Source organism: Dermacentor andersoni, chromosome 3 (assembly GCF_023375885.2).
Source record: "Dermacentor andersoni chromosome 3, qqDerAnde1_hic_scaffold, whole genome shotgun sequence".
Taxonomy (NCBI): domain Eukaryota; kingdom Metazoa; phylum Arthropoda; class Arachnida; order Ixodida; family Ixodidae; genus Dermacentor; species Dermacentor andersoni.
In genome coordinates, this window is record NC_092816.1 from 176759340 (window position 1) to 176774254 (window position 14915).

General features: G+C 46.4%; 1 long non-coding RNA gene across 1 annotated transcript in view; it reads left to right on the plus strand.

Annotated features, from left to right (window-relative positions):
* The window catches only part of LOC129382859 (uncharacterized), a 323214-nt gene that overhangs the window by 40363 nt on the left and 267936 nt on the right, over positions 1-14915 (plus strand). The gene's annotated exons all lie outside the window — the stretch shown is intronic.

Below are 14915 nucleotides of genomic sequence, written 5' to 3' on the forward strand. Positions count from 1 at the left end.
AAATGACATCACGAGAGGCACTGGCTTATCCTTCAAGCTTGCTGTCGGACAGTAGAACAAGCAACCTCAGACTATCCACTATCAATGCATGTCTGTTTCTGGCTTAAAACTGTTGTCAAAGGTGAAGCGAACGACAATACTTCGGTAGCTTCACAGCAAGAACTTTGCCGTCCCTGTCTTCAGCCAGGTCACAGCTCCATTCTTGCTTGTGCAGTGCCGCAGCCTTCCGCCGCCTCTTCGGTAATAGCAGTTTCCACTGACTGTCGCCACGCTGGCAGACAGCCTCTGGCACAGCTGCTTCTCGAGCACTGGCCTCTCATTCTCCCATAGGTGAACACGCAACAGGAGTACTCTCATGCTTCTCGGTGGCTCGCATAGTTCTGACAAAAGTGGTGCTTGCACCGCGACTGGGGAACATCTGCTCAACAGGTCTACTCTCGGCTTTTCACCTGCTTGGCACACTTGTGCCATGAAAAATGGGGAGGAAGGCATGCTGTCCCAGGTGCACCAAGCCTTGCTACCCTTGCAACGGACACTGCGAACAACTGAAAAGCCAGCACCTTGAAGGGTTCTGTTAGGCTGTTTGCTGCCGTGCCTCTGCAAGGAAGCAGTCCTGGCTTTCCAGACAGGAGCTGGTGTTGGGGGAGGTCCACTTGCTGCTTGAGAAGAAATGAAAATATGCAGATCAAGTGGGGAAAATTAGCCTCGGAGATGGCAGGGATAATGTCCTGCCGAGTTCCACCTGTCCACGAAGTGCCTGGGTCTCCTTGTAGCACTGCTGGATGCGGCTCCTCACAGATAGATGGACAGGGTGCAGGCCTCCTGGTACAGGAAGTCTGCCAGCACTTCGCTACCTAAGTGGCTCGGGAGGGCACCATCTCTGCTCAAGTAACTGGAACAGATGTCAACGAGACCCCCCAAGAATGTGAAGCCACACTCCTTGCAGTACTGCAACAGGGCAGCATTAATCTTTATGTAGTTATCATTCAGGTCAGAGTTATCATTCACAACTATTCCGGCAGTCCCTACAAAATATGCAAGATGTAAATCAATATGGTACTTGTTACAATAACAAGCGTTTAACATTTAGTCTCAACCTGCCATAGCTGCTTAGTCGCTTCGGTGTTGTGCTGGCAAGCAGGAGGTCGATAGATCAAATCCCGGCGACGGTGGCCGCATTTAAATCGGGGCGAAATGTGTACTTTGATACATATGTACTTAGATTTACCTGCATCTTAAAGAACCCTAAATGGTGAAAATTAATCCGTAGTCTCCCACTACGGCACACCTCCTATTCAGATCGTGGTTTTGGCACGTCAAATTCATAAATATTATTTTGTCTCAAATCCAAGACATCGCATTTCATTCAGTCTAGTGCTTTCTTTGAAGAATTTTTGCGTTTCACTTGTATTTAAATAAACCTTAGCCCCGAGCTAAAGCTTCCACTGCATTACGCCTGGGGCTGTGCTTCGCTCAGCAAGGTTTTACAACCGCCACTGTAATGCCCGTTGGCCTTGCAGGCTGTTCAATGCAAAACCTTCCATAGCTGTGGCACAACCCCCGTATCACCTGGCTGCCACTTGTCCCGGAATGCAGCCCTTACAGCCGGGCTCAATGACCTTGCCAGGGCCTTTATTCCGGCTCCCATTGACATATGGTAGCCGTCTGCCCCATAGTGGCTTTAGTTCCCCGTTTTTCTCCCGCCAAGGAAGCTGTCCTGCAATAGTGACCAATACTTAATAGCATTTCAATTGCAGGTGAACTCTGTGAACTTAATCCTAACAAGCAAAATAGAGCACGGAGAGATGCTGATTAGAGCTGACCAATATTAAGCGAAATAGGAAAGGCTCTCACTGGAGCCAATGTTACTGATGGTTATTTGCTTTGCCAGGGAACCGTTGACGAACGCAGGTTCCCTTGGGAGACTGTTGTGCGTCGCACCAGGCTGAGCACAACACGCTGCGCGCAGGCGGCGCCAGCCTGTACGCCAGCCAGACCTGCTCATATGTGCATGAATAATAAGCGCTAATAACTTACAACATGTAATAAAGAAATTGTTCTGTATTTAGAAAGCATCTGTTTGTTGCCAGATTTAAGTACCAGAATGACAGTGGCAATCCTCTAGAGACGAAGATCATTTTTCTTTTTTTTTGTATTAGCAACGTGTATTTTTGTTATTTTTGTTCCCACTCTTGTAAGAGCCTCTGAAGGCTTACAGTATTATGAAATAAACAATAAGTTATTCATTAGATAATTGCATGACTCAATCCATTTTTGAGAAATAATGGTAATCTAACGTGAAACCCATTCCAAGTACCTTTTAAAAATTCTTTTGAAACACCATCAGGTCCATTACTTTTAGTTGCGTCAATATTAAGCAATAGGGTAAGAACTCCTACTGTAGATATTTGGATTTCATAAATGGGCTGCACTATCTCGTGTGCTCTGCAGCCTGGGTTAGTACCATCGTCAGAGACAAAGACAGATGTAAAGTGGCTGCTAAATGCTTGTCATATAGAAGGATCAGAACATGACTGGTCGTCAATAATAAATATAGGTGAAACCGCGGATACAGGTTTAATAGTTTTTCAAAATTTCGCTGGGTTGACTTTCATGAGTGTAACCAGTGTATTGTTATAATAGAAGTGTCTAGCATCACGAATTTTAGTTTTTAATGTTGATTTCCGTGAACTTAGTAACAACACTCAGTGCCCTTCCACTCTGCGACGCAGGATGACCAGCGAAGCTATATATACGGGCCACTTAATAGCGAACTGCCCCTCCGCCGCGGGTCGGCCCGACATTGCACAATCTTCGGTATCGGCTCACGTATCGGGAATGCTTGAAGCCTGCTTCACCTCCGCCACGGGTCGGGCCGGTATTGCACTATCTCCGCAATCGGCCCACGTATGGAGAGTTTTTTGCTAACGCAGGAAAGTTTCCTTGGACGGTAGAGGTTTACAGTTTCGCTGTAAAAATTATGCTGAATGTTAGTCGGGAGTTCCGATACTTACAGAGCCGTTTGACTCGTCGCGCAAGTTGCATGACACACCTATTTATACAGCTATAGGGGCTTTTCATGTTACGTTTTGTAGATTTCTTTGAAACACATTTCAATATGCACTCTTGGGTAATGTTGTACAAGTACTCAAGTAAGGTTTTTGACGTCTCAGTGGGCACTGGAAGCCAAGAAGTGATCGAAAGATGCAGTAAATCGGTAATACCAATGTCATCCGCGCAGGTAAAATTCAACAAAATTTAGAACCCAGGTGCTATGACGTCAGGTTGTATGTGTAGCTGAAGCCACGAATGAGAAAGAGCTCCTACTGGCAGAGCTGCTGTATAGCTCAAGGCTGTTTAGAGCTCAGTTCAGTTTATTACCTTGAAGATGCTGAGAAATTACTCACTCAACGCTTGCTGTAAATTGTGCACATTTTTAGCTAAATTAGGAGGTCGTTTTTGGGTGTAATTGTACTCGATGAAGAGGACAGTATGTGCAGTACCGCAGACTGTTTTAAGCAGATTAAAGTTTGGTGAGACCGGCCATGTAATATTTTGTGCCGCCTTAATGTAGACGAGCAATTTTGAATATGTTGCTTACAGGTGATTACATGACCGCGAATTATTGAGCAAATGTTACCTGCCCGTCATGTTCACCCAGGAACTGATGCATCTGTGCGACAACTGCAGTTTCCCGCAGTAGAATTCTATGAAATAGTGTCCGTCTGCATTCCTCTCACTCTAGAAACTCGAATAGGTGTACCGCTATCTCTAATATTCGACAATTTCAATGCGAATCGCAAAGACTATTCGATCCGTATCAGAAAGTTCAAATATTCGAGTCTTGCTAGTAATACATTACCTTTTCAACAATGAAGCATGTTGACCTACTTTCAAATTGATGCAGACTTTGTTGCCTTTATTTGCCACAGAGGGCTTCATGATGGCGTTAACCATCTCTCTTCCTGGATGCTGCATCCTCGTGCAGCCGTGGGGATATCATGAACCAAATTTTTGCTCGCCACACTGGAGGCGCATAACAGAACATGCTGCATAATACAAAAGAGCATGTGTGTAACATAATAGCACCAACATTGGTTCTGATCACAATCACGTACAATGTGTTTTTGTGTTTCATTATACAGCAGGATTTAAAAACAATGCCTGTGGTAGCTAACGTTATTGCATTCTTTGAGCTGCAATGCAGAAAGCAGACAGCATTACTTCCATGACGAATTGAAATGCTTAACCGATCCGTTAACCGAAATTCACTGCTTAACTGAACAGTCTGGCACATACTGCAATTTACAAATTGTAGCCGGTCAGTTAGCAAGGTTTATCATATATACTTCGAACACCTTTTAAAGATAGCGCGGGTTTCGAGCTATGCAGTGTGATACTTGCGTGGAAATTGCGCAAATGTCCCACTTAATTTTTTTTACTAAGTGCCGTTCATGCATTCAAGCAAAAATGTAAGCGGAATAATACCCGTGTATGTTTGGCGCCCACTTTGGGAATGAATATTCTCAGTGATGTGGGGTTCCCGCACCGCTGGACGGCGCGCTCAACGGTCGGCGCCATGAAAGACGATGAAGCGTGCAGGCTGCACGCTCTTCTGGCCCGTCTTTAAAGAGAAGTGTCTGCTTCGTAAGACTCCGCCTTCAATCTAAGCTACATTTTTTCCGCTGGAGGTGCTGGGTACATGCGACCACTCCCAGATCGAACAGTCTACAAGCCCAGTACAAAGTCCGGTCGAGTTGACTCCTGTTCACATACGGACAAGCCGTCGAAGTCAAGGACTGCCACCTGAGCACGAGTCTCTACCCAATCTAGTCAGAGGATGAGTACATCGGTTCCGTCTTCTTCCTCAACCGCACCGACCGAGGTCGTCCTTAACCAGCCGCGAATACCCACGTTCTTCCATGGGAACACCTCCGAAGATGTTGAGGACTGGCTCGATCACTTTGAGAGTGTCGCATAAGTCAGCAGCTGGACTCCAGAGCACAAGCGACGCAACGGCTACTTTGTGCTCGAGGACTATGCACGGACATGGTTTGAGAACCGTGAGGCGGCCCTATCGACATGGGATGTATACCTACGGCAGCTAACCTGCACTTATGCCACCCTCGATCGCAAGGGCCGAGTTGAATCTGCCATTCAGGCGAGAGTACAGATGCCGAACGAATATGTCTCAATGTTTGTCGAAGATATGTGCCGACTACACCAACGCGCGGATCCGACCATGCCGGAAGAAAAGCTCAGAAACTTGATGCGCGGTGTCAAGCAGGAGCTATTCGGTGGCCTAATACGCAACCCACCAATGACCGTTGTATAGTATCCCGCGGAAGCCACATTAATGGAAAAGGCAATGCAGCAGTGAACAAGGCAGTACAACCGCCACCTGTCAACCCTATCGCGTGACCCTCTCGCTATACCTTTGGACAATACCGACGCCTTGCGGAAGCTCATTAGGCTTGTCGTCCGACAAGAGCTTCAAAAGCTTCAGGTGGCTCCAGTATCGGTACCGCGACTCACTCTGGCTGAGGTCGTCCGGGGGGAAATCAGGCGGCAGTCCAAGTCCCAGAGCGAAGCGAGATACCACAGCAAGAGGTAGGGCAGCCACAGCCTCGCATGTGGTATGCGCAAGCTGCGCGAAGTTCCTTGTCGCCGATTTTTCAAGGTGCTAGCGACGTCCCGGACTTTCATGGTTTGCGCGCCGTTGAACAAGCAACTGAGAACTTCAGGCCTCGCCGCACGCCATTCGTGGCTGAACCACGACTACCCCGCGCCTGCACCAGAAAAATGTAGCGTACATTGAAGACTGAGTGTTGCAAAGTAGACCCTTCTCTTTAATGGCGGGCCAGAAGAAGAGTGTGCAGCCCACACACTTCGTCTTTCATGGCGCCGACCTTTGCGCGCGCCGTCTCGCGGTGCGGGAGGCCCACATCACTGTCAGTATATCAAAATATGTGCAATCTTGAAAAATCCTTCCAAGTAGATACGCCCTGCGAACACCCCAGCTACAGTTCATAAGTTGCAATATGCACCATGAGGTAATAAAAATTTTGATTGGGGGGGAGGGGTTCTTCTTAGAGGCTTACGTATTTTGATTTCTCGTGGAAGTAATGTCTGCCTCTGAGTTATCTAGCTCAATGACAAGAGTTATGCTGTATATCTACCACAGGCGACTTGTTTGCATGCGCTGCATGGTCTGAAATAAAAGAAAACATGCAATGGCAGTAATCGGATGCGATATGGCCACGGAGGATACCATTTAGCCTGCTCTGGGGACACAGTGTTTGAAAGAAGCTTCCGTATGCGGAAGATTGTGCACGCTTATTAGAGCGTAACTAAACGCGTTTTCATTCGCGAGAGTGCGCGCATCAAACGCGTTTTGTGCCGATTCTACCGCACAGCGTTTGCGGCTGCGCTGCGCACCGAACAATGCGCGCACATTCATAGCTCGTGGCCGCCAGCAATGTCGATGTCGCACGTTACAATGCGCTAGTAGCTTATGTAAATCGTTAGGCGGCCTTTGTTTAGGTGCTGATGCAAACATTCCTCAAACATGATACATCAGTATAATTCAGTTGAGTCATAAACACGCGCACTACACACGTGATAACATGCATGCAGTTCATTACGGTCGGGCTAATGCGCGTGCTTATCGTAAACATTATGACGCATAGGTATTTGTTCAAATTACAGCGAAAATATTTACCTACCTTTAGGTTACCGGCGATCTCCTCCTCCTACCTCAGCTGTCGTCAGGTCGTTACCGCCGATGTAGAGCGCCACGAAATCCTGGCCGTGCAGGCGCAGCACCGTAGCAGAAGCTGCCAATTTTTTAAATAACCGTTCAATAGTGCAATGCGCAGTTCTATTACGTTAGGACTGACGGTATATTCCAATCACAGCTTGAGCACGAACAGGGTCCAATTACTCTTTGACTGGCTGATTAAGATGCAAATTACTTTTGCCACTTAGGGGAGTACTCCCCCATAGTTTATCTGGTGTGAACATATTCTGCAAAAGAGCCCTGGGAAATTTGCCGCGGCCGCATTGACAAGCATGGCTCTGCTTTTTAAGAGTGCCTTTTTCGAAGCTCATGTCCCCACCAATGTCTTTGCAGAGAACTTTGTGGAGAAAAAGAATGACAATTTGGTGACTTGCTTCTTCGCTGACCGAAATTCAATATCAAGGCGGAATAATCGGTAATATAAAGAACTTCATTGAATATGATTTCGCAGTTTTTTACTGCTCACTGTGAAAACCGTCACACAACTATTCTGCGTCGGACGGAAAACTCGTGCCCATGCACTCAGCCTGGAGAGGCCCGCGATCTTCTTGCCGTACAGCTCCAACAGCAGAGAGCCGTTCGTGCAACGCACCGTCTCCCAACCCGTCAACTGCGCTCCCGCGCCCATTAATTGAGCGAGCGATAGCTTTTTCGGAAACGGCCGACCATGCCTCGGAAACGAAAAGCAGGACATCTTGCCAGGATGGCTACCCTATGGCGCCTTTTCGTCCTTCCCGGTTAAGGCTTCACAAGCACTGTGAAGTCGTGCCTTCAATGGTCGGTTCCAGTACACATCGGCCGGCCGCAGCACGCTCGCGCAGCCGGCGGGCACATACACGACATCTGTGTCGGCTTCCTCTAACGCGCACTTCGATGCTGGAGTCTTATCCATTGTTGGCTGTTGCAGTAAGAGCAGCGGCCACACCTCGTCGCGGTTTGGACCCGAAAACCTTCACATCTGCTCCTGGAATCTTTCGATGGTTATCCAGCCATTTCTGGACGCAGTTGGGAGTATTATTCCTACGCATAAATAAAAAAGTGGCAGTTGTAGCTACACGTGTGACGATATCAAAGGAATACCGAATTGGCGGAAACTTACCGGGATTGCGAAGGTTCATGAAAGCCTTGTTTGTGGCCCTGCCCTTGGAAAATCGCAAAAGCTGGAAGCTTGTAACTCGACACACAAGCTGCCAAACCACCGGTGAAAGCACGCCTGGCACAGCGGTCTGTGATGCGTGCGGTTGCTTACCAGCCAGTTGTTGGTTCTGGAAGTATGATCGTCCATTGGGACCATGTTTTGATCCATGCTGACGATGTTTTAGTGTTTAGTCTCGGCGAAGTCGCGGAGAGTTCACAACACAACGGAAAGCTTTTGCAGCCTCGGCGAGATTATCGGGGGTATTCTGCCTGTTATTCGTCGTTTGACACATTGTAACGCCAAGCCACCTCTTTCATCTTTTATTGCACTTGGGGGAACGCGAGGAAGTTTCCAAGCTTCAGGTCGCTCGGTGGTTTCAATGCCACTTCAGCCAGGAGCGTGTTGCTGACAGCATGGCTCGCGCTCCTTTCACGCTCTAAAAACTCAAAGAGCGGCGTCGATCTCCTCAATTCACACTGCGCGCTCTTGCTCAACTTACACTGGTTCTTTCCTCTTTCAAAGTTGCACTGTAGCTGGACCTCACAGTTTTTATCCCATTCGCGAATCTTCTTCCGGGCGATCCAGAAATGGCGTGCAATTGCGTGCAATTTCGCCCGGTTTGCTGATGCCATTCCAAAACCTGAATTTTTGTTTCTCACTGTATACCAATGCACCCTTCCTGCCTGTCACGACACCAATATTGCAGAGCACTGCACACAACGTCACAATTCCCACGTTTGGCGACAATCGCGAATGAGTGAGATTGACGAAAGGTATGGCGATGCAGATACCTGGCCATTGTGAACTAGGCAGCCTCGTCAGAAGCGCGGCTAAACAATACATTTCTCGCGAAGTCTCATCATTTAATGCAAAATAAGTAACAAGCTTGTAAAAGTTTTTCAAATAAAATTGTATCCTTGCGGTGCGGGGACAATCCATTAAGCATGCATGAAGGGGTGAACAGAATGAAGAGAAGAAATGGGCGTTTGCTCAGTTCTTGCCAATTATAAATTACTCGAAACGTGAGAGGCGCGGGGCTCTCGGACGGGCATGGCGCTTCCTCGGTATTTGCGGTAGCCATATTGCCGGTGTTCTAAGAAAATGTCAAAGATGAGAACAAATGCCTTTTCCATCACATCCATTTCTTTTATTCTTTTACGAAATCTTGGATCTCTGGTATCTATCCAGGTTTAATGATTATTGCCGATAAGCAAGCTCCTAATTGTTCTACTCTTGGAAATCTCAGTTTTTGAGAGGTACCTTTTTGAGAGCCAATTTGGGAGGGTAAAATACAGGTCCCGGACAAACTAAGGAAGTCTTGCTGCCATCGTCGCTCGCGCTTGTTTAGAGGTTGCAGCTGCCACTGAACCCGAAGGATTTGTAGGAAGTCTTCGTTCAGGTACCTCAATGGCTAGGCCAAAGTCCGTGTGGACGAAATGAAGGCTGAATCTCTCCTCAATCAAGACAGTCCTTGGTACAGTTGGTATATCTTCCGAACACTTCTGCATCGGCTATGTTCGCGATGTAGTAACCTTGCGAATTCGACTACCGCCTTTACGGTTTATATGGGGGCTCCGCAATGAAGACCAAGACGTGCTAGGTGCAGGCTCTGTTGGGGCAGGACAGCAGCGCATGCGACAAAAAGGTACAATAATGTCAACAATCAGCCTGCAATATATCTATCGTTTTCCTTCACCGGTATGCCGAGTCTGACAACATACTTAGTTGTATTTCCGGCTTATTACGGAATGACTGCAAGACCGTCACTGTAAAGTGATGGCGGCCTGTGCGCCATAAACTGGGCAATCGTCTGCTTTCAGCAAATTACCGTCCAACATTACAAGTATTACCAGTTCATTGAGCACATGATTGGAAAAGGTGTCAATAAGTTATTTGAAAAGAACACAATGCTAATAACTCCTGACTTCGTTCTCGGAAATGTTACTCAACAGTTACGCAGTTAATACGGATACTCGCTTTTGGCATCTTTCATTTATACTAAGCAAATACAATTTGTTTTTCCATATTTAGTAAAGTGTTTAATAAAGTACCTGACAATAAGCTACTACTTTAGCGTAGAGGTTATAGCATTACAAAATAATTTTTGTGGATTGTAGAATACTTAACCTATTGAAAACTGTTCGTGGATGTGTACGTGTAACATTCGGCTGGCTTTCCACTGAAATCCGCGGCACCACAGGACAGTTTACTGGGCCCTATATTATTTCTATTGTAATTTATTGATACTGCATCATGATGAGGATTTGTTGACATTCGCTTTGAAACGAGGCGATTACAAACAACTCTCCTAGCCTGTTCTAAAATGTTTTGATTCTAGCATTTTTGTATGCATCTACATATTCTTTTTTTGTGTTCCTCAAGACTCATTTTTCCAACCCATAAACCCCATGCTTCAATCAGTCAATATCAAACTGTTAGATCTGTCTCCATGTGCTGCCACATTGCGGATGGACATATGTTGCCCAACAAAAACAGCACACTGTCAAGTACTTCGCAGTATATGTCCTTCGCTGATCGGAACATATGAGCTGCCGAACTTTCATCATGATGGCGTAGAGCACTTTATTGTCTAACTGCCGGCATACAGGGTTTGTCAGTGTGTCCACCCTACCACCTGCTTCCAAATCTGTGAGAAAGCTTGACTGAAATTGAGAACCATTTGCAGTGATGGCGTTGAGTTTTCTCTACTAGGCGGTCTAATCTTTTCAAAGCTGTATTCAGCATAAAGAAATTTCTGTACCCTAAACTGGCATAGAACTTTTTCACTCATATCAGCATACGGCATCATATTTTCGTCACATCCTTTTTCCTGTGAGTTCTCGGAAAGATTTCTTTTCGCAGTCGCGTACCTAGTTTTTTATTGAGTTCAGTGCATTAACAAAACGCACACCTACATTTTTGTAACCGACCATATAACCATTGTCTGTGTCAGGGGAGAAGATATTCAGATGCATAATCTCATGTGGGGACATTTGAAAGATGCATCAATCCCCGATTCTCTTCTCCCTGGCTTGAGACTGAATCACCGAAAGCTCCCAAACATGCCAGCGTAGCCTTAGAGCAATCAGCTATACGAATGTCACAGTAATGGCGCACACAGGCTCCCCAGCTCTAATAAAAACACTTCTCGTATAGCCATGCTTGACGAGACAGTTCTCACCTGGCTATTGGGTATCGTTCTCGCACGTCCACACTCAATGAAAACGTTATCATTCAGCTATGAGAACCGACACTATTATTCTGTAGTTGTATTCTACAGCTATTCTCATTAGTGTTTAACAAGTTTCTTTGTTCATGAAACGGTTTTTCATAAAGATGTGCGCAGTAACATCCGCCAACATTATGCGGCTCGCACTGTGCGAGCCGCATAAAAACCGCCCAGATCATGAATCGAGATAACCCTGCTTATAGAATGATTCTCTATCGTAGTGGCTAAAAGAAGTCATGTTTACCTGTTAATTGTGGATTTATAATTTTAATTCCTCACTAAAAGTTGCAAAAGATTACCTTTGGTATCCCACGCGGCTAAAGCATGAAGCTGCATAAGAAGTCCACAACGTGACCCTCTGCTTGTGTGCACAGTTCCTGGTCCTTTTGTTAGTGTAGCAATTTTCAGATAAGCCTTTGTTGCAGTGCGCAGAAAAGTGGCGCTGCCTTCGCTTCTCATGAGTTATCTTGACTCGTCTATTGACAGAGCGACAACGGGGGCCAACCCGCCATAACCCACCCGCCTTCTTGTTTTCAAAACTGGCCGAGCAGATCAAAGTGTAGGTGGTTAACCGCAGTTACAATCGCTCCTGTGAATGCAGAACCATGGGCGGCTTTCACAATTGGCGATCCAGGCTATCAACATAGCCCACAATTTTGGCGTTGCCGGAGGATGGGCTTTTATTTATTTAGGAGCTGTTCAGGTCGAAAAATTCTGCTTGCTAAATATTCACACGCTTTGGAAGTAACCGCGCTGCAGATATGAACATTACCAAGGGTGAGCTTTACGTTGCGCCATAACTCACTCCTTAAAAATCGGTTATCTGTCTCTAAGTTACGAAATGTGTGAAGTGATTTAAAATATTTTGGCACCTTTTACTAAATCATTTGTGCATATGCTTTATGGCAAATCCCCTGATCACATTAGAAAAAAAGGAAGCGACCCTTGTAATCCATTGACCAATGATTATTTTAAAAAAATTATAGGCATAAATCAAATGTAGATGTCGTGAGCGTAGGCTCAGTCCACGAAAGAAAAAAAAAGTTAGTGAGCAGCCGTTTCATCACGCACCCAGCAAAGTCGCCGCAGACAAAATTGTTTGAGCTGCTCCTGAGTTACAGAAAAAAAAAGAGGATACGCACATAGCTTGAACTGCAAAAAGTAACATCATGTTTCTTCTGAAAACAGTTTCGCACGGTTATTCGGTGCGCACAAGTATATATACAGAAAGATCACTTCGGGTTTTAGGCGCAAGCTACTGCGGAGCGAGACGAAACATTGCACGCGCCATTGCACACGACATGGTTGTCGTCACCCTGTACGCAGCAGCGGGCAAGGAGCGCAATGAGGCACCCAAGTCATCAAGCGCAGCACCCTCTTCAGTCAAGTGACATAATTGTGGTTTGAGCAAGGGCTTAAAGTTAAGGTCCGTATGTGAATATGTCGATTAGGCAGCTGAAAACCCCCTTATACTCTCAAAGTGCCGCACTGAGGCCTCAGAGACAGCCAGTAATGTAAAGTGGCCCACACATGTATACGGGCCACAGAGGTTTCCGTCTGGGTAGGTAGCAACGATTTCAAAGTTTGTCTGCAGTACCTTCCGCAAGCTATGCAGCGACGCATTAAATTAAAAGAACCCTGCACAAAGCTATCAGAATCTCAAATTTTTTGCGAGACCCGTTTCGAGCAAAACTTTGCGAACAATTTCACGTGACATGGCAGCACAATGCTAGTATGGGAAGCGTTGGATTTCTATGGCACTTGACGGCAACCTACTAGGTACCAGATTTTTTGTTTGGTGAAACACTGCACACGTGCAGCGGGGCCAAGGTCGTACAGAGTTGCACAGCAGGCAAGAACACAGCTTCACTTCACATTTCCGTGCAGCGAGTGGTATAGTAGCTACTGTGTGTATGTACTGCAGGCTTTGGACAATGACATATTGTCGAGCTTGTAGTCAATTTGCTTCATGCAAATTGACTACAAGCTCACACGGAAGCCATTACTGCCAATTCCTGCCACACACAATTAGATCAGGAAAGCCATGCAGTGAAGAGGCAAAAACACACGGTGTGCGGACAAATTCATATTCCTGACCCCAAAGGTGAGAAAGAGAGCAACACTTTCAGCACTGCACAGAACTAAATATCAGGCACACAAGCCTCGAAGTAGGCAGCTCAAGAGATAGTTAGCATTCAGTTTTGTAAACTTCACAAGTATTATTGAAGGCCACAGCCTACCAACTGATCTGTTTTCAGCAAATAGGGATTTGATTGATTTGGTTAAACATTATATAGCAACAGTGTGGCTACGAGACATGCTGCTCCAGAGGGCTGTGCCTTAAGATTGACCGCTTTATTTACAAGCAGCAGGAGGTTCGTTCACAAGTTTGTTGCACTCCATCTCCACCAGAATGTGATTGCGATCATGCCCCGCAGAAAAATTACATGACCGCTGAGCCCTAATGCCATGTACACAACACGAGCATGAGTCACGATTATTTTCTCTTCGAAATCTCTTCGAATTTCCAAGTAGCAACTCGTCCTTATGTAGTTTGCTTGCTATCCACAATCTTACTTTAATCTATGACAGAGGTATCAAAACAAAAATGTATATTGTAAGCACTATTAACGTACTTCATCTAATCGATGGTGTTGGTTGAAGTCAGACGAAAAGATGACAATATCGTCCAGATAACACAGGCACGTCTTTCATTTTAGACCAGGAAGTACGTTGTCTATCATGCGCTCAAATGTCGCAGGAGCGTTAAAGTCCGAAAGGCATCACGTTAAATTCATAAAGTCCGTCTGGTGTAGCGATTGTGGTCTTTTCTTTGTCAGTCTCGTTCATCGGAATTTCACAATATCCTGATCGAATATCAAGGCTGGAGAAATACTCCACCCGTTGTAGTGTGTCCTAAGCGTCGTCAATTCGACGTATTGGATATACGTCCTTGCGTGTTACGTTATTGAGCGCTCGATAATTGACGCAAAAGCGAACGGAGCCATCTCTTTTTTTCTTTCCCAAGACCACGGGAGAAGCCCATCGGCTAGATGAACGTCGTATTATATTCCGCGCAAGCATGTCGGCAACCTGTTGTTCAATGACCTTTCGTTCGGACGGCGATACACGATAGGGGTGTCGTCGTATTATAGCGGAATCATCGGTTTCGATGCGGTGTGTAGCCGCAGGAGTTTGGCTCAACACAGGGGAACAGCTATCGAAAGAAGCTTTGTGCTTTGCCAAGACCGCCATTAAGGCTTCGGAGGCTCCAAACCTGAGTTTGGTGCTGGCGATGAAGCGCAAAGCGTGACTATAGAGATAGGTCGAGTGTCGGCGAGGGTTGCCACAGTCATCCCTTTTGGCAGCATCACAGGATCTGTGGTCGTGTTGCAAGCAGACAGGAGGGCGCCGCCACGTGAAAACCGGACGAGACAGGTGGCAATGAGAATTCCGCGAGAAGTACAGGAGGAAGAAGGGGCGACTAGGGCGTCTCCGTCGTCGATCTGAGTGGATGTTACGGCTAGAACGTCTTCGTGACCAGGACGCAGGACGTAGTCTGCAGCGATGGTCTAGTTCATTCATGAAAGTGAAGAGTCCGTAACAGGTGCAAGCGCTGTATCTGTGATATTGACAACTTTCTCTGTACATGAAATGACGGCTGAAGCAGAGCGTCAGATCCGTCGTACTGGATAAAGGGGCGAACCAAGAAGCTCTGAAATTTTAGGTGCCTCGGACCAGTCGCAGGA